Source organism: Vanessa tameamea, chromosome 8 (assembly GCF_037043105.1).
Source record: "Vanessa tameamea isolate UH-Manoa-2023 chromosome 8, ilVanTame1 primary haplotype, whole genome shotgun sequence".
NCBI classification, from domain to species: domain Eukaryota; kingdom Metazoa; phylum Arthropoda; class Insecta; order Lepidoptera; family Nymphalidae; genus Vanessa; species Vanessa tameamea.
The window spans coordinates 3,905,370-3,926,670 of NC_087316.1; the positions used below are offsets into that span (position 1 = coordinate 3,905,370).

Here is a 21,301-nt window from a genome sequence, read left to right on the forward strand (position 1 = left end):
GATATTGAATGATTAATATGAATTTATAATTCATTACAAAAACTATATTCTGTTGATGAGGACTCGTCGATCTTGGTCGCATGTGGAACTGTCGGCTCGCAGCACCAGCGATACCCCCCCCCCCCCTACCAGTCGTCTCATGTAATACACGGGATTTTTAATAAATATCGTCCTCTTTCCAGCCGGATGTCCCACAACACCTCTTTTTGATATTGTTTTATTCACATTTTTGCTATATGTTGCTTTAAAGGTTTTTGTTTTACAACGATATAATATGTTTAATTTAGTGTAGAAGACTTGTAAGAGTAAAATACAACTACATCAGCGGATATCGCGTATTTCCTACAAATCTCCTCAGAATATATATACGAATAGAATCCGAAAGTACTGTCTATTTGTTACGCTTTCACGGCCAAACCACTGATTTTACTGAAATTCAGTAACAAGCTTGAACACCAAGGAAGGTCATAGGTATTTATACCTAACACTGGACGATTAAACATTAAAACGTGAACGAAGCCGCGAGCGGCAACTAGTGTTATATTATCTGTATTAACAGTTAACATTTAATATATTAATGACTACTATAATGCCCCGAAAGTCTAATCGTGGGAAGTAGTAAATATGTATACGAGTATTTCATCATTGAGTACGGTTTCTTATTCGCATTTATCCTTAGATTATATCATAACGTGCCGTGTTGTTTATATATACTAATAACGATATATTTCTGCAGGAAGAAATACACCTGACCACTGTTTTAAGTGTTACAAGCTGATTACGTAGTAACTCGGCCAGTTATTACAGATGACAATTTATGCATGTTGTAAGTTAACAAAGTAGACCATTCTGTGTATCTATATACACAGTAAGACTGCCTCGATGGTCTAGTGTTTTCCACAGACCACAGCTCCCGAGGTTCTGAATTCAAATCCCGATAAAAAGTTTTTGATATTTTCTGTCGAAAATTCTCAGTGACAGCTCGTAGTCTGGAAATTGGAAGTGTATTACTTCCTTGCCACGGAAATTACGTAAAGTCCTTTGTGCTGCCCCTGAATTCTTTCCAGTCGTGTCGGATTTCCTGTCCCATCGGATTATGACAGTGATGGAATAGAGATTATACCTGTGTTTTACGGTCACACTTGTGCACTTTCAAATGTACTGCGATTTTGCTTGGTGTCTGCATGGGGCATGAGATTAGATGCCGAGACTGAAATCGGCCGACGACACCATTATACACAGTAAATATAATACAGGAGCCTGATAGAATGTTTTGCAACCCAATTGTGTCGCCTAAGTTAGGAAAACAGTTGAAACTTAACTGTTTTTGATATCCTTGTAAATCAAATCAAATTAAACTCCTGTATTCAATATAGCGAAGACGAACCGGCTATAGAAACTCCGCCGGTTTTCGTTGTCGAATTGTAATTGTTTACATATATTTAATATCACAAAGAAATAGCTACGAAGCGATCTTTCTATTCCAGAAGATGTGCTATCAATCACGAGCTCTTTAATTCTATAACGCCTTTTGCACACAAGCGAAAACTAGTTGTTTTTGATATTCATGTATTCTGCAAGATTATACGTATAATATCCTTCTTTGTCAGAATTACATCGTTAATTATTTGCTATAATCTTCTAATCATCTACATAAAACAAGGAAAAAAAATATGCATATAGGAATACCTTAATTTGATTAAAAGCAGATTTCCGTTATAAGAAGAATAACTTATTTTAATATATTACACAAATATTAGATTTTGTATTAAATGGGCAAATAAATTACTCTAAAGTATTTTTATTGAATCTTATTTTAGTATTGTTAAAAAGATATATGCTATATACAGGCATTTTTATTTGTTCATTAATTTGATGTATTTCGTATGAGTATAATTTAGTCAGCGTAAGGCACGTAAATACCTTAAGGACACTTCGAATCATGATGATTTATTTTGATTTTGTATACAAGAACTGATAGCCGTTGGGGCAAGAAGGTTGTATTTATGGTACAGGTGGACGGTATAAATAATTATAAAAATAGTAAAAAGGTTTTCAGTGGAACGACTATATAATGTTATCATTAGAAATCAATGCGGAACGTATATTTATTATATTTATTAAAACAATTGAAAGGAAATACTTGTAATAACGGAAGGTCAAACGCAAAAATTTATGAAATGTATTCAATTCGTATCGACGACTCCATACATAGAGTATTTATAGTGCACTTGGAATTTGAGGTAAAGTAAAGCAATGAGGAACAATGCTTTATTACCTGTAATTTACTTTAATATATTCTAATTCTATTTATATCGTTTAAAGCTATCCAACGTACGATCATTTAAATGCATCAAATTATATATGCATTTAATATTTATAAAATACGGTATTCCAAAACAAGACTAATTATAATGAGTGTAATGACGAATTGATACATAGGAGCGAATTCATTTTATTGTACTTTTTATGGTATAGGTTGGCGGACTAGTATATAGTCACCATCGCTCATAGACAATGACGCTGTAAGAAATATTAATCATTCCTTACATAGTCAATGCGCCACCAACCTTGGGAACTAAGATGTTATGATCCTTGTGCCTGTTACACTGGCTCACTTACCCTTTAAACCGTAACATAACAATACTGACTACTGTTTTTTGGTGGTAGAATATCTGATGAGAGGGTGAAACCTACCCAGGCGGGGCTTGCACGAAGCCCTACCACCAAGTACTTAAGTGTGTGGTTTAGTTATGTCAAATTATTCGTAAGAACATTTTAAAAGGCATCAAATATACTTGGATTATTAGTAAATATTTAAGAGTGTGGTTTAGTTAAATAAACTTATGTGTGGGAACATATCAGAATAAACCAAAAATCCCTCGATATCCTACCAAAAATAGCCATGTTTTAGTAAACATTTGAGAGTGTAGTTTAATTATATCGTCTCATGCGTTAGAACAACTTAAAATGCACTAACAATCTCTTGTTTATTTTAATTCAATCATAGTTTACTGACATATCTGGTACTCTTTTTACTGTCTTGGCCGCGTATCTTAGTACTCACTAACCGAGTGATAACACTTGGTCGTATTTATATAAATCAATAAAATTAGTTACAAGGTGGCCCATTTGCTCGTCCGCCTACCGATATAATAAAAACACATTTAAGTGTTTACTGATTTGATTTTTGGTGTCTTCTTAGTGGTTCTCACGCATAACTTGATTTAACTAAAACACATACTGAAATATTTACTTAATATACGGCTATTTTTACAATTACTAACATACAACATACATAGTTAGTTTAAAAAAAACCTTTTTACAGGAAACTGCTAGAGTTTTAAGTAATTTGTCTTTAACCCCAATGGCCTACAGAGTCAAAGCTAATCACATAATGAGCGGATCAGGTTTGCTTAATTGAAACTTGTACGAATAATTTGCAATTACTTACTCGAGTCAGTTTATAATATTCAATGATATCAGTCAAATCAAATCAAAATAAACTTCATTCGAATAGGCTTTTGCAAATAATTTTGAATAATTTTACAAGATACATTTAATTTAAAGTTACACTTCAAGAAGGAACTCGGCAGTTACTCAATTCTAACATCAATATATATGTATATAATAATATATTAACTGAATCTATAAATAATAATGCCACCGATTAACGTTTAATCACTCGAACAGTCCAATTGAGTTGTTTTTTTTTTATTATTATTATTACAACTAACTATTAATGTTTTTAATGATACAAATTTAGAATTGTAATTTTTTTTTAATGTTTTTTTTAAATAGATAGTTAATTTATAATTCTTCTCATGGTCGGTGGTTGAGGATAAAATTGAGAGAAAATGTCGCATCTAAATACTAAATACATAATCGTGAGTGTGTGTTTTATTAGTAATGCATTGCTGCTTTTACGTATGTGTCACGATTGTAGCGCTGTTTGATAAACACTCTTCAATAATGAGTGTAGAATGATTTTTTTTTTTCGACTACTAGAAGATTACAATATTATCGTGCGTTTAATAAAACTTTTAATTGGGTAAAGGAATAAAATTATATAGAAACTCTCCCACGTGTGTATCTAACAAGCATTAGAGCAGCGTGGTTAAAAAAGCTCCAAAACCTCCTAAAATTAAGAGGTAGAGCCAGCAATGAAACATGTACAGCTTGTTACTTTATTTAAACACTAGCATTCCATGCTCTAACCCCAATAGAGGATATATTTCTAAAGATACGTTATTAGTACACCTCCACACTATCTATAGAGCATATATTTTTAATTTCAAGTTTCTTACTTCAAAAACAGGATTTTCATAAAAACTTCTAATCCCGTTTTACACCCTTAGGAATGGAGTTTCGAAAATCCGTTCTTAGTGGACACCTATAAACCGAAATATTTAAATAACATATTCATACGATAATAATATATTTAAATGAAATCAATCGTATCGTGAGTTCACTAAATATTTACAAAAAATAAATAAATATACAAACATACTAAAAATTATAAGAATAAAAATGATCCATGTAAACTTTATTTTAATATGAGGAAACGAGTAGGTAATTGATTCCGCTACATTAAACAAGATTTCTCAAAATACAACCAAGTATTAGAAGTAGCTCTTAGTTCTTGAATTTTCAGTCGATACGATACAGTTCAACCATTTCTCAAATACAACGTCTTAGTTATTTATTAATATAGTAAGTAAAATAGAAAATATTCCTGTACGTTGAATATATTGTATTTATAGGCGAACGATATTATAGGAAATATTTTTTAGACTATATAAATTTTAAGATAATCCGTTTAAAATCAAAAGTCAGTGTTGCAATATTACAGCTCATGATTGCGGGTTCAAACCCAGACAAGCACCACTGAATTTTCATGTACTTAATTTGTGTTTATAATTCATCTGGTGCTCGACGGTGAAGGAAAACATCGTGACGAAACCTGCATGTGTCTAATTTCAACAAATTTCTGCCACATGTGTATTGTAACCCTATAAATTTAATTTTTCAATATTTTTATTTTTGGTCATTTATCGGTTATTCAACAAAACTTCGATTTTTGAATCGTAATCGTCTTTATATTTATTATCTGTTCGTTTTGTGAGATGGCAGCACTGCGTTGTTTACGTCGTTCATTTTATTGTTGTGCAAGCGCCGGTCACCTACCGACGCTTGTCAGTTTAAAACGATAAAATCATTTATACTTCGTGAGTATATTCAGTGCATATTTCAGAATATTGGCATTTAATACATTGTTTCTACATTTCGTATATTGGTTTTTGACATTGGTTTGAGATAATACACGAATTATATATAAACGGAGGGTTACCTACGTCATCATCATATGTTTCCATTTTTGAGAGGTTCAGGTTACTAAACCGTAAGTAAAACAATTTATATTCGTTTAATCGAGGCAGATTAATTGTATTTAGAGTGATATTTAATCAGTTTTTCGTTCAATTCCAGTCTTTGTACAAAAACCGGCCACGTTCAATATCTGACAAGTATTGCCGAATTTTCATTTATTTAAACACTCCTGAGATGAGTTCATGCATTAATTACCTTTGATAATCAATATCCTACATGGCTCAGTAATAATTTCTATTCATTTTCTCATATTTTACTCAAAAACTGAACATAGAGCTTGTCCATGTACTAGGTAACCTAAGTCGAATCCTAAAGTGATTTAAATCGTTTAAAGGCATTATTGCCTTAATATAAATATAGTTCTTGCTTTTGTATATTGTATTATTGCCAATTGAGCAATAATTTCCCATATTTTGGCACTTTAAATATCCAATTTAATAACCTCAATCTTATGAGTTATTATTCAATTTTAATAACTTATTCTTGCTTGTACCTGTGTAGGGCATTCTTAGGACCTTCTTAATGCTTACGCAAGATAGATAATGAGTTGTTTTGTTCACAGGGAGTGTTTTTTTTATATACATATACTTTGAAAATTATATTCCAAAGTATTATAATATTGCTTGGTGGACTCAACTGAAGAGTTTTGCTTAGTTGAAACTGCTGTTTTGTGGACGAATTGCTGCCTGTCCAGTGCTGCTGCCGCCGCTTCTGCTGCTGCTGCTGCTGTCGTACATTGCCGCTTTGCATTGCTTTTCTTTTTGCATTGAATCAACGGTTTCATTTCATTTCTGGACGCTGCGTTCAGGGTTTGCACTATCCTGCTTATTTTTTTTTAATTCGAAATATAAAACGAACGCCAACTCATACTATTACTCATCTCGTTTTGTTCGTCTTCTTAATACCTAATTATTTAAATGCTTAATTAAAATAGTACATTCTGCTAAGCAATAACGGTTGATATACATTACATTGTGTATTCAAGCTTTATTTAGTTATTACCTTACCTTTCATGACCAGATACCGTCAACGGCCCACACCCCTGATTTTTTTGTTTGTGTAATTTATAATAGTATTTTTTTAATGGAATTATTTCATAAAAATATTTTTTTTAATAAATACTTGTTCAACCAACAAAATTATTTTTTGTCCCCGTGACAGTATTTCACCAACCAGCATTGGAGCAGCGTGGTGCTAAAAACCTTCTCCTCAAAGGGAGAGGAGGCTTTAGCCCAGCAGTGGGAAATTTACAGGCTGTTAATGTTGACAAAGGTTGTATACATGATATTGAAGCCATTTAATGTCAAGTAGGACCCATGAGGGCAATCGGTAACGCTTAACACGGGTGAAAACTTAAACGTGAAGCAAAGATTTTTATCAAACTAAAAATATTACTTAATAAAAATTGAAGACAATAAAAAATGTATACGTAAATTTATTATAAGTATTTTAATAACCAGCAAAGGTTATTAGATAGTCTATTTAGAAATTCTCCACTGAAATTATCCAGTAGCAATAATTAAGATTACTTCTCTTATTAAGTAATACCTATAATGTACTGAGTTTAAAATTACATTGTAATTGTATCGACAGATATGATAAGTCGACTTTCTCTTTCGCAATAATTTCATTTTATAATTTACGTGAACATAATTAGGTACGCGATCTGTTTAGTTTGGAATGTTGTACCGCTTCCGCGGTGTTGCGACAACTGCTCGATGTGATTTAATTACACCTTTGTAAGTTAGATGAAAATCCGACCGAATCAAATATTTTGTAAAGGGTATGTCGGAACTAATAATTAATATCTACTTTTAATTTACAAGGTTATTTCAATTTACTCGTGTATAATTTGGTGCCAACAACAAATCCGTGGTTTGTCAATGTCGTATTAAGCGAGAAATTATAAAGTTAAATAGTAAATCATTATTGCCAAGTCTAAAGGTCGAATCACATTAACTAAAACGTAGCGTGTCCGGTGCGAACGCGTATGATAATTCGCAGATACAAGCTACATAAGACAAGTTAGATGCGATTATTGCTTGGGATAGTTACTGTCTGTAATCTGTAATATAAATCCTGACAATTTCTGATCAGGTTATGCTATAAAGTCCCTACTATCTATTATGAGATATACAATATATTACGAGCTAACCACACTTTAATAATGTGAATCGATCTTAATAATAAAATGTATTTTTTCAACGATTACAGAAATATCAATAATGTCGTGAGATTATTTAACTTTTAATTGGTCAGGAATATAATTATTTTCAAAGTAAAAAATGCCAATTTATATTTATTAAAATAAATATAAATTAGCGAGTTAATTAAAATTAATGTTCTGGTAAAATTAACTTTGTTTTTTTTTTATGTTTTAGAAATTTAATGCATTCAATTAAGATGACTTTCAAATTTATTTTATTGTTTCTTATTTAAATAAAAAATATATATACTTATATAAATAAGAAAAAATATTTTCTAGAACAATAATTTCACTAAAAATGCTAAATAATGGTTAGATAACAATAAATAACTTATATATATAACATACTACGACTAATACTCGGAATGTAAATGACACAATTATCGGGTACTAGACGGGTCCCGCTATTGGTACGGCGATGATCATGGCTCATAAATTCTTAAAATGAACAATGAATGCGCTAAGTTTCAAATGTATCAAATATGGTATAGGCGTTCCTCACATTTCATTGCCTCACTGAACTTATTTAGCCCAAGATAAAGAGTAATTAGATATGGTCGTACGCATACTTGTGCTCTATGACATAACGTCATATTAGTCTTAATCCTAAATAAAATTACCAATGAAACTATCATAAAAAACGCAATTTGAGACCGTAAAAGTTAATTCTTTGTACAGTTCGTTTTGCAGAATTAATTTGACCGTAAATAGTATTGGTAAAGCTGATCGCCGTTCCAACTGGAGCTATGACAGGGTATTTGTGGTGTATTAATCGTTCCGAAGCATACTGAACTACAATAAATGCATTTTTCATTTTCTTGTCTATATCGTTTTAGAAATAGTATAGTTGTACTGTTTGTTTGTGACAAAGTGCGAACTAAGAATGAAATTAAATGTCTATGTACTTTGTGTTTAGCCGACTTTTATAGAAGGATAAGGTTATTGTTGTCGACGTTTATGATTTTTTATAATGTATTTTTCTGAGAAAAGTTTGACGGATTTGGATGATTTTAAGTTAATTATATTATTAGGATAGGTTGGTGTGGGCCTCACTTTTACTATTTCAGACGGCCTTAAAGAGGACGGCAGCCGAGATGGCCTCGTGTTTCCTTATGCACTAGCGACGAGTGTGGAGAGTGAGATCACCTGAGAAGAGCTCCGCCGAGCCACGAGCAGAGCACTGCACGGTAGGAGCCGCGGATACGTGATATTGACACGATCCCGCAGCCTCTCTGGTCCGTGCCGAGGACGGCCATCCCAGTGGTTTTGGTGTATAGGACTATTGAATACAAATAATTGAAGTCAGTGAAACAAATGTTTTTTTTTATTTAATTATTATTCATTACTGTTATAAAACCAATCGCCAATCGCAATACAAAATAAAAACTTTGATTATCTTATTCGCGCACAAGCACAAAGCGGTTGTTTAAATTACTAAAAGCATGCAACTGTTTATTTCATTAAATAATTAAACTGATTATTTCCGGGTACTATACAGAGTGTTTCTAAAAAATTATATAAGCATACCCAGAACAAATAATCAGCACTTAAATGACTACGTTCAGTGCAAGAAGCTTTTTTTTTTAAATCATTATTAGACAAAAAATACCAGACACTTTTTTACAGTTAGATCTTGTTAATAGAAAAACATATTGAAAGTAACTAACACTTAATGTCCACTGGGATATCTGCTCTTAAAGAGAAGATATGGAGCCTATTTTTTCACTGAAGGTGTCGTAAGATTTTTATTATTTTTTAGATGAGTGGGCAATTATGTCACCTGATGGTAAGTAGTCACCACTGCCCATAGACATTGGTTCCATAAATATTTTTTTATCATTCCTAACATCTCCAATGCTCCACCAACCTTGGAAAACAATTTATTATGTCTCATGCATCTTTAGTTACACTGGCTAACTCACCCTTCAAACCAGAACACAACATTACAAATATAGCTGCTTGGCGGTTTAATATATCATGAGTGGGTGGTACCTACCCAAACGGTCTTAAAAAAGCAAGGTTGAGATGACATCTGCGGGATATATTCCTATTTGACAAAATATCAATATAATAAGTTCCTTCAGATCACTAGATATTAAGAAAACGGCCGATCTGTGGCGGATCTATGTTAAGGTAGTCAATTCAATAATTGATGTAATAGCACCCTACCTTGTCACTATATTTAATAATTGTGTCCTTAGTGGTGTGTTTCCTGACCTCATGAAACATAGTAGAGTATTACCAATATTTAAGTCAGGTAGTAAATCAGACCCCAACAACTATAGGCCCATCTCCATCTCTGCACTACCAACGCTTAGCAAGATCTTTGAAAAGTTATTACTAAATCAAATGCTAGTACATTTTAACAATAACAAGTTGCTACACAAGAAACAATTTGGATTTATAAGGGGTCGCTCGACAACTGACGCTGGTGTTGAGCTCGTTAAAAATATTTACAAGGCCTGGGAGGAGTCACAGGATGCCTTAGGGATATTTTGTGATTTATCTAAGGCCTTTGATTGTGTGCAACACGAAACTTTGGTCAGGAAGCTGCGTCATTATGGAATTAGGGACACCGCACTTAGTCTTCTGATTTCGTATCTGAGCAATCGGATTCAGAGGGTTGATGTAAATGGAAAGAGATCTCCCGGGTCTCCAGTTACTGTGGGGGTCCCTCAAGGATCAATTCTTGGACCATTTCTCTTCCTTGTTTATATAAATGACCTGCCAAATCTCCTAGGTGATAAACTCGAGATAGTATTGTTTGCTGATGATACTTCTTTAATTTTTAAAATAAAAAGACGTCTTTCAATATATGACGATGTGAACAATGCTCTCTCTGAAATAGTAAATTGGTTTAGTGTTATAATTTAATGTTAAATAGTAAAAAGACAAAATGTATTAAATTCACTACTCCCAATGTAAGATGTGTCAAAACGAGTGTACTTTTAAACGGGGAAGCATTAGATGTTTTAGAATCAACAGAGTTCCTTGGTATGACAATAGACTCTAAGCTCCAATGGGGCCCCCATATAAATAAATTGGCGAATAGAATCAGCTCTGCAGCCTATGCGGTAAAAAGCTGATGTGGATACGGCTCGTCTTGTATATTTCAGTTATTTCCACAGTATAATGTCGTATGACATCCTACTCTGGGGTAATGCAGCTGACATTAATACCATTTTTGTACTGCAGAAGAGGGCTATTCGTGCAATTTATAACCTGGGCCCAAAAGATTCGTTAAGAGGTAAATTTAAAGAAATTAAAATAATGACTGTCGCTTCTCAATTTGTTTTTGATAGTGTTATGTATGTACGCAAAAACATAAATGATTTTCCCAGAAATTGTGACGTACATTTTATTAACACTAGGAACAAGAATAAACTTGTTACTCCAAGTACCCGATTACACAGGGTTAGTAACTCTTTTTTGGGGCAATGTATACGTTTTTAACACAGGATCCCAGAAAACGTTCAAAATTATTCAATTATAAAATTCAAAAGAATCGTTAGAGTGTTTGTGTGCTAAGGGATATTACAACACTAATGACTTTTTAGTTGACTGAACACCTTGGGAATGAAATGATCAACTCTAGGCTGTTTCAAATAACTAAAATATAATTATTATTGTACATGCAAAATGGAAAAAAAAAAATATCCCGCTGAGTTTCTTTCGCCGGTTCTTCTCAGGTCCGAGGCGTTAAATTCCGAACCGGTGGTAGATTTTTGACTATCAATAAGCAAGTGTAAACACTTCTATATTGAATAAAGATTTTTGACTTTGACTTTGACTATCAGGTTTTCTGTCATAACCATAAGATAAATTACAAGAAACTGCGTGTAATTAATTTAAGAAATATATAATTGTGCCGGCAATTGTTAATCGGTTAAAATCTATGTATTCTATCTAATGAGCTATAGAGGCTGTTTGGAAAGCGATTCTTTACTATCTCGTTATAAGATACGTTAGATAAGGAAATGGTTTAAAATCAATTATCAATACCTTGTCCTCATATCGTCGTTATAGTTATTTATTAATATAAAATAAGAAACGAGCATTTATCAATCTCGATGTAATTGAAAGCTCATTAAACGGCTTTATTACCTAATATATACAGTCGAACATAATTTTTAGATTTTTAAACACCATTGACTGTACTTTTGCCAATAGATCATAAAATAACTCTGATTAACATGAACTATAATATAACATACCTTCTCCTCAAAGGGAGAGGAGGCCTTAGTCCAGCCGTGGGAAATTTACAGGCTGTTAATGTAGACTGAAGAAAAAACGTAAAAAGAAAAATTCTTGTTCTACCGGCTAGGAAAGCTAAAATGATCGGCTTTTCTCTGCTACAATAGAATGGGTTACACATATCACATCACGAATCACTCGGTTCATCGATGAAAACCACATTACGATTAGTTACGTAATTTAAAAGATTTATTCGTACAATCAGCGAGAATCGACTTTGTTTTAATACTACGTAGATATTATTTAAGGAATTATGTAAACTTATTTATGTTAATGATAACAATAAACTAAATTATAACACTGAAGCTTATAACTACAATCATAATTCGTTAATCAAATAAAATATAAACAATATGAAATATTATAGGCATAGTTATTAAATAAACACATACCCTAATTATATACTAAAGATTGGTTTGCTAGCGGTAATTGATAGTTTAAGAAAATAATTGCAACACAATTTGTAGCTAGAGGCCTAAGGTATATATTTGCTAAGTAATAGAAAGTACAGGCTCACGAACATTATCTGTCCATTATATTCATATTAAGTTATATTAAGATCGATATTGATTATGTTTCAAATCAAATTATACTTTATTCAAGTAGGCAATTACACTTATTGCACTTTTGAATCGTCATTTAACAAACTATTTAAAGTAAAGCAACCACCATGTAGATTCTACCGAGAAGAACCGGCAAGAAACTCAGTAGTTAGTCTTTTTCAACATCCAAAAATACAGTCATGTTAGTTAAATACAATTATGTATGTATGTTATGTCTTCTGCCAGGAAGTCGACAAGCGTTAACTCCCCGCTTTATTATCCTTAATATAATCTTGTATCGAATAATATGCCTCCTTTACTAATGTATTTTTTAAAAATGATTTGGTTCTATGAAACGGCAAAGTTAATAATGTCTGCGGAATTTTATTATAGAAGCGGATACCTTGCCCCAAGAATGATTTATTGACTTTGTTGAGTCGGAAACTTGGCGTTCTAAGCTTATCCTTACTTCTTTTGCACATACAATGATTATAACAGATTTTAAAGTGATCAATGCTACTGTGAATGTTTAAAGGACTTAATACGATTATAATACCTACACCTAACTGTGACTAATTTATAAGTATTAATTAAAAAAATTATAATACAACAACTGGCCTGCTCGTGTTTAAGTCGTAAGTTCAAATCAAGCGAAAACGTTCCATATTTAAGTTTGCTATATATTTTTTTTAAATAGTTTATACCGCAAAGATCTGGTGATAAATGACATATTCAATGATCGTAATATATTTTTAAAATTTAGCTGTTTGCTCAGTATACCGATCAAAGCAGCTTTTGCTGTTGCGGTTTCTGATAATCAAAGTTTGATTGAGTAATATCGAGATTTAGCTTGTCGTTGGTCGATGGCAGCGTATGAGTCAATCGGCGACCAATCCGCCCTCCAATCTGACTTCTAATCGTCGATTCTCAATATCTGTCATGTTTAAGCGCGTAAAACTGCGTATGCATGTATGTATAAGCACAACTACTATAGTCACGCCAATCGATATAACTCATCACGATGCTATTACTGTATTTATCCCATATACATTTTCAATGGGTTTTATTTTCATTTCTAAACAAAATAAAATGACATACGAATTATAATAAATTGCTGAAATATAATGGATATACGAGTAGTTACTATATAAAAAATAAAAACATCGATTAAAATATTAAAATCGATTCTTACTCATAGTAGCCGTAAATTTTACGATGCTTACGATTTCTTAAGCAATTTTATTATCGCATTTGCCGCCAATACTTGTAGTCAAATTTTTGTATAATACGCAAATTAACTTTTAAGGACAGTGTCCTTAACAGTAAAGTAAGTAGTCTATTTATAAATGGCAAATAAATTGTGAGTTTATATATGTAAACAATAAATTGAAGATACTAACATAGTTTTTTTTTTAATTAATCAAATGTATTTCTATTGTGAAGAGCCGAGATGGCCCAGTGGTTAGAACGCGTGCATCTTAACCGATGATTGCGGGTTCAAGCCCAGGCAATCACCTCTGAATTTTCATATGCTTAATTTGTGTTTATAATTCATCTCGTGCTCGGAAGGAAAACATCGTGAGGAAACCTACATGTGTCTAATTTCAATGAAATTCTGCTGTATCCACCAACCCGCATTGGAGCAGCGTGGTGGAATATGCTCCAAACCTTCTCCTCGAAGGGAGAGAAGGCCTTAGTCCAGCCGTGGGAAATTTACAGGCTGTTAATGTAATGTATTTCTATTGTATGATTTTTTGAAACATGAGCTTACTGCATTTTTTCACCATCTTCAATCTTGCCAAATTTCATACAAAAATAACACTATTATATTTTAGGTTAATATCTTAATAGCTGATTACGAAAATTATAAGAAAAAAAAAAATAAGTACAGGAAATGATTATCGATTTACTGGATTTAATAATGGGATTTTTATTTAATAAATTTTATTACAATAAAATAAATTACTGTAATTATTTCTTTCAATGCTGGCCGTGAGTGCTGTAAGTGTTGGTCAAGGCTGTCAGTTTGATTATAATAAATAATACACTGGTACAACTTTGTCAGTAATTTTATATAAAATATATGTAAAATCAACATTAATTCTATTTAACGAGATAAGAGTCCCAGCTTCGCGTGAATCGCGTGACATTTAAATAACAACATATAAACAAAGTACAGTGATTTAAAAACAGGACATAAATTGATGCCTTCATTATTATCAGATAAAACATTAAGATTTATATACCAAAATCTTTCCAAGTAAACGACTTAAAAATGTTGAGACCCGTATTAAAATCCAACGGATAGTTTTTTTACTAACGGAGGGGCAAATGTGCCACTTGATGGTAAATAGTCACCACTGCCAAATTAAATTTTTAACGAAGCGCACTCTATCTCTGACGTATATATGTTATGTTCCTCTCTATGCTGTAACTACTCTGGCGCACTCGTCCTTCAAAATAACAACTAATAGGTATTGCTGCTTGGCGGTAGAATATGTGATGACTGGGTGGTATCTACTCAGACGGGCATGCGCAAAGACCTAACCCCAAGTCAGTAGTGAAAAAACGAACAAACACGAAAAGCTACTTTATTACGTATATAAATTAAAGATTTGACAGAGAGTATTTTATTAATCTTTCACCGTAAACAATCCAAGCATTGTATTTTTATTTATAATGTACATAAATTTAAATAATAATATAATTATGCAATGCTCTCTTACTTGTAAGTCTATACAGTTGTTTTGACTACCTGTCTTGTAATATTCTTACCATTAACTTGGTTTAGTCAATACAACAACCATATTTATAAATAATTAATTTACCTTGAAATTATGTTACCAAAAAAACTCATGTATTAAGAGTGAACCTATTAATAACTTTTTTATTTTATTTTTTATTTTAACACTTAATTTGTATGGTAGACTTTTATACTCTACTCAGTGATAAGTATTAATCCAAAATTATCTAAATATTAGACAACCCAAATAAAGCGGTTTTATATATTAAAGAATAAAATAACTATGAAATCAGATTCCTATAGTTTCATTCATTGTTCATTGTTTATCATTCATTCATCTAAAAGTTATGAACAGAAAAAGTATATTTCTAAATTTTATTTTTCTTTTTCAATAATATAATTTATTCAATTTATCTTTATCTAGTAAGAAAAAAAACCATGATCCAAATTTAAAATTAGGTTATTTTTTTTTAATAATAATACTCTAAATTAGTTTGAACCAGGTCAATGACTTTGACATTATTTTCGAATGGCATTAAACAACAATACGTTGTTGTGTGAAGTTTATACTAAGAGTAGTTAACGACACCACAATGGTCATAACTTCTAGAGCAGGTTCATTAAAGCAATAGCGATAATGATCTGTGATAGTTATCTTTATGAACCATAAAATAGCTCTAATTAAAATTGGTTGTTAACGCCTCACCGTGATTCTGTATATTCAGAAATGACATTATATATTTCTTTGATGCGATCCCGAAATCAATGCGGTCGTAATGTAACTTTATTAAAAAGAAAAAAAAACAACTTGGTCTCTTTTTTTTTTCATTTTAATTTCATTAATTTTATGTCCAAGGACGAATTCGTTCGGAAGGATTTACACATATTTTAGAAAGAATACACAAAAAATATATTTTCGTTTTCGTTCTAATAACACAATAGCTAAAAAAATGTTTTTAATGTTTTGATAGATTTTTTTTTATGTAACAAAAATTACCAACATCAACATAAGCTCTTATTAAACTGTAAAGTTATTGTTTGTTCTACTAAAGTTAAATTATGATCATTATCAGAACTAAGGAATTCTAATGAATCAATTTGAATAGTGCAAGATATCGGTCAAGTTTAATTAAATATTGAATAAATCGTTTCAATCCAAGTTAATATACAAACATTGTTAATATACGAGAATGTATCCGTCTTTTGTTTTTTTTACGTCTATTTATATATCATTTAATATTTTTTCATTTTATTCTTTTTTTTTTACTATTCTTTATTCAAATCTTTTTAGTATTAAACATTGTAGTTGATTTTAAAATTAAAATAATATCCTTTAAGTGTTCCACTTTTGAATAGTTTTGGAGTTTATTCGATCACGATGCATGCTGATGGATGCGACTGAATTTCATTAAACACTAGCAGATTTCTTTAGGATATTTACCGCCGATGAATTTAATTATAAATACAAATAAATGAATTACAGGATCAGCGGTGCTCCCTGATCTTTCACTAAGCCAAGACAGAATGTTTACAAACATAACTGGAATTCAAAGACTATTAATTTATCATGTAACTTCTCATATAAAATTACAAAGTTTTCCTTATATATAGCTCAATTAATAAACCAAAAACAAGATTCAGAAGAAGAATAAATAAATAATAATAAATATTGGACAACATCTCATATATTACTCTGATCCCAATGTAAGTAACTAAAGCTCTTGTGTTATGGAAATCAGAAGTTAAGACGGTACCACAATCACACAGACCCAAGACAACATAGAAAACTAATGAACTTTTTCTCCATCGACTCGGCCAGGAATCGAACCCGGGACCTCGGAGTGGCGTACCCATGAAAACCGGTGTACACACTACTCGACCACGGAGGTCGTCAATGAATGAAGAATTCAGGTAAAGTCACAAGGAATAGTTGTTCCATAGTATATGATTTTGTACATATCAGGCAGTAGGCGCGCGCGTGTGAATACGCCCTTGAACTGCTTGTTTCGCAGATTATTTATTGATTTTTGCCGTTTAGATAATTTATGAATGCTAAATGTATTGCTTTATTAGATTAAGAATACGCCCACGTTTAATTAAAATCTACAAGCGAACTGTTCTTAGAAGATTAATGGTAACTACGTTTTATAACAAAAGAAAACTTTTATATGTGTTCCCTCCCACATAAAACTCAAAGTAATAATTTAAAATTACATAAATTAGAATTAAGTTCAAGGTACGATATTATTGTATTTAGATATTGAAATAATAACAGTTATTACGCATACTCGTATTGCGTCTCTACAACTTTCTTATCCATACATTTATATACTCACGTATTTTACCACGTAAAAATTGCGGAAATACTTACGAGGACCCTAAAAGGAATGCTTGATTTGCTAAAATTGATAAAGCCATCGTAGAATATATACACAAAAAATGAGGTCGAATTAATAACCTACTTCTTTTTGAAGTCCGCTAAAACACAGTAACAATTCCGATGTTAGTCAACTAAAAATCTGAAAGCATTTTTCTAGTTACGTCTACTTTTAACAAGTTCGAAGCGTCGATATAAAAGTGTTATATTATCAAGTCATCGATCACCGTTATACGATAATGACGTAATATATTCAAATCAGACGAATTCCAAAGGTCATTTGAGGCCAAGTGGCAAAGTTCTTATTCAAATCATACGTTATATTAATTATATGTTGAAATTAAATGAAAATAAAAATAATGATTAAGAGATACCTTCCTTATTATTTGTTCCTGCTTTCCAACTCTAGGGTGCTTCATATTTTATAAGCGTCAATAGCGCAATGATTTACGGGCCGCCTAGCGATGTAAAAAGTCGCAGGATCTACCCTGACCCCTTGGGCTATTGCCGTCCTAAGACAAGTGACAAGCTTAAAAGGAATATTAGTAATTTCTTAAATAGTTTGGGGCATAGCTAGTATTCTTTAAAAAAAAAAAAATATGTGCGAGCCGGGGTTTAATTTAGATCACCTATAGATACTGGCATTGTAAGACATATTATCCAAACCTTTAGGTGAAAATGCGCTACTAAGCTTGGGAATAAATCTGTTCTCTTGTTTTTGTACTTTTTTTTCAATGCTTCTTACCTGTCGTGACGTATTGTGTTAAAGCGTGGACTAAAAGTTCGGGACTGCTCTACAAATCAAAGGTCGCTCAGCGTGCTATGGCAAGCTAAACTTAAAGTATCTTTCAAAATCCTTAGAACCGATGTGTCCTTGTAACGTATGTCGAAGGACCAATAGCAGTTAGAGTAGATGTGTCCTAGACTGGTGCTGGTGACAGCGTAGGATGGCCTCAAGGCCTGTTTGACCTATGACATAAGGTAGATAGATTTAAGTCACTAATATAATTTTTTATACCATAAAGAGTCTTGAATTATGTGTATCTTAAGACGTAAAAGAATAAAGGTTAAATAGTAAACCGTCTGACCCGTAATAATTTTAATGCTTTTTTGAGACCAACCTTGATAATAACACGATTTGGCAAGGCAATTTAAAATTTGTGATAATATATCTCGTCTACGTTTGTACTTTAAGTGATTTTAAAAATAAAACGCCATGTTTAAGAAGAGAAAGATTAAATATAACACCGATGACAATTGGATACTATCTCTGTAGGCGTTGCAATACGTAGACAGACTTGACCTAAGCATCAAATAGAAAATACCTCAAAACATAGACGTGTTTCCGTAGACTGTAGGAAAATGAGTTACTGGCTTGTCTTTTGTCTTTTAAATATAATAATCATAAATCAAGAAATAAAAATAAAATTGATGATTACACTTTTTTTTTTTAAATTAAAGGCAATATACAGGCATGGTAGCTTTCTTGAATAGGCATAGGATGTATATATATCTATATATAATCTGATCATGGATTATAATAATTCAGATTTCAACGCAGCTGAACTGTACATTATTATTCCCAGCAATAATAAAACGCGTCTTTTTCACAATAATTTAATTTATTCAATGTCATAAGAATAGTGTAGTGAACCCGATTATAATATAATTATAATATTAACAATGAAACGTAACCATGTAATTATATCACTGATAAAGTATTATACTATAAATTGTAAAATTACCTAATTACTTAATATTCTCATACAATTCTATTTAAACGAAGATAAAACAGATCTTTTGTTTAACAGGAATAAGACATTAACCGACGAAAATTGATCAAGTGATCTCTGACGTAATATTTAACTCATTACAAACCTTAAATACAATGTAATAAGAGCTAATTTGGCTTAAGTCAGTTCTACCATTCTATTGTAACTTGCACAGATAAAAAAGAACTATAATTATGAATTGTGTTGCAATAAAAGATTTTAGTGATTGTTACGATTTTTAATCTGGTAAAGTCACTCGGTAACCTTGACAGGTGTATGTATTGTTGCGTGTTATATTTAAGTTAACCTTAGGCTCGCGATACACGTATGCATGATACTGATTAATCAACATGACACGGAATAATGTTAAAAATAACGTAAAACGGGGATGTATGAGTTTCGTGTTAAATCCCGTACCGTCTTATCATTTCCGAACTGGCGATTGTATTATTATGTCGTAGATTAAAGAAGATTTTTGATCTATGATATATTTTGGTTTTCAGGTTATACGCTAATTATTTATTAGAAAAATTATGGAAAGTTTTTCAGAGGTTTACGCATTCACTGTAAGCAGATTTAGGTTATAAATGGATATCGCTACTTGCATGTACAGCTTAAACTAATATATTACGATATACACACCAGTGCCGAGTACCAGAATACCCACTAAAAAACTAGAGGTAACCTCTTCATCTCTTCGGAAGCACCACAGGATCACTTGCGCATACAACCGTGATGTCCAACGGTGGGCCCAACAATGTGGTGCTTCAATTTGAAAGGGTTCCCGGAGTACGGAGAATCCTTTAGTCCCTGCGATGCTTACGATGGAGGGATAAAGTGCGCATAGCGCTGATACTTTATTCCATCTCTTCTTCAGCGGATCGAGTCAGCAGATTCACTCCTCGCATGCATCTGCTTCTCGGTCTCATTCTGTGATATAACGTTTTGGCAGAAAGATACTGACTCCTTCCAGCACCTTTCGCTTGAACATGGCCTTTATCACACTTGCCAGCAAGAAGTCTCCGTTACTTATTCTACCAGCACGAAGCCAGCAGTTAGGTTTTAATCTATATATTTCAAATTCCCTTGAAAAAAGGAAGTTTATTGTTTACTAAATAAAGAGCTTAAAAACAAGAACAATTGAAGTTGATTAACAGTCTAACATAACAAAGCTTAGCCTTAGCTCAAGCAACGAACAACAAATCAATTGATCGAGGAAGTGTACAAGTAATTACTTAGAAGCGAGTGAGTAAGCTAAAGTTAAGTGTTTATAACGTAAGCTCATCCATCAAAAAATATTGAATTGAGTTCTCTTAAAGTAGCAAAGGTAAATTTACAGCGAGCTTAAAATAATCGCTACAATTATATACAATACATTTTTTTTTTTAATTTTGTCTTTATGTATTTTTAAGAAATTATTAATGATCATATTTATACTCTAATTTGATAGCAACGTGGTGTAATATGTTCGAAAACACAGTGAGATTCTGACAGGCCATTGCGTTTTTTATTTATTTTATTTAGAATGCTCACGACAAAGATAACATATCGATTCTGTAACCTTTACATAAAACTATATCCCTTACAAATACATTTCAATGGTAATTTTACAGGATTGCGTTAAATAAAACGTCACCAATGTTTAGTAATAGAAATTTTATTACGAAGTACTAATAAGTACCTCAATCTTTACTCCCATTTCAATAACAAACTTATACCAAATAGGTACAATTAAATTTATGTATTACATCCTGCCTGAAAATTTTTAGCACGAATATTATTACTAGACTTACGAGTACATACAGTTTAGCTAGTTGTTAACTGATTGATAGTTGTAATAGTTTTTTATTCAAACAGGAAACTATCTGAAACTTAGTCACTATGGTTTTTTATGTATTTTTAAATCCGTATCCGTGTTAAAGTAATTGTTGTTATTTTGGTAGCAGATTTTTTATACAGTTAAAATTAAATCAAATAACTATCAAAAAATTAAAAAAAAAAACTTATGCTGATGTTTTG

The 21,301-nt window shown here is 31.8% G+C and overlaps 1 long non-coding RNA gene across 1 annotated transcript in view; it reads right to left on the reverse strand.

Annotated features, from left to right (window-relative positions):
* Nucleotides 1-331: 331 nt before the first annotated feature.
* LOC135193389 (uncharacterized) overlaps nucleotides 332-21,301 on the reverse strand; it is a 312,018-nt gene continuing 291,048 nt past the window's right edge. The window contains exon 3 of the long non-coding RNA XR_010309208.1: nucleotides 332-342. This is a non-coding gene — a long non-coding RNA (uncharacterized LOC135193389). The remainder of the gene's footprint in view (nucleotides 343-21,301) is intronic.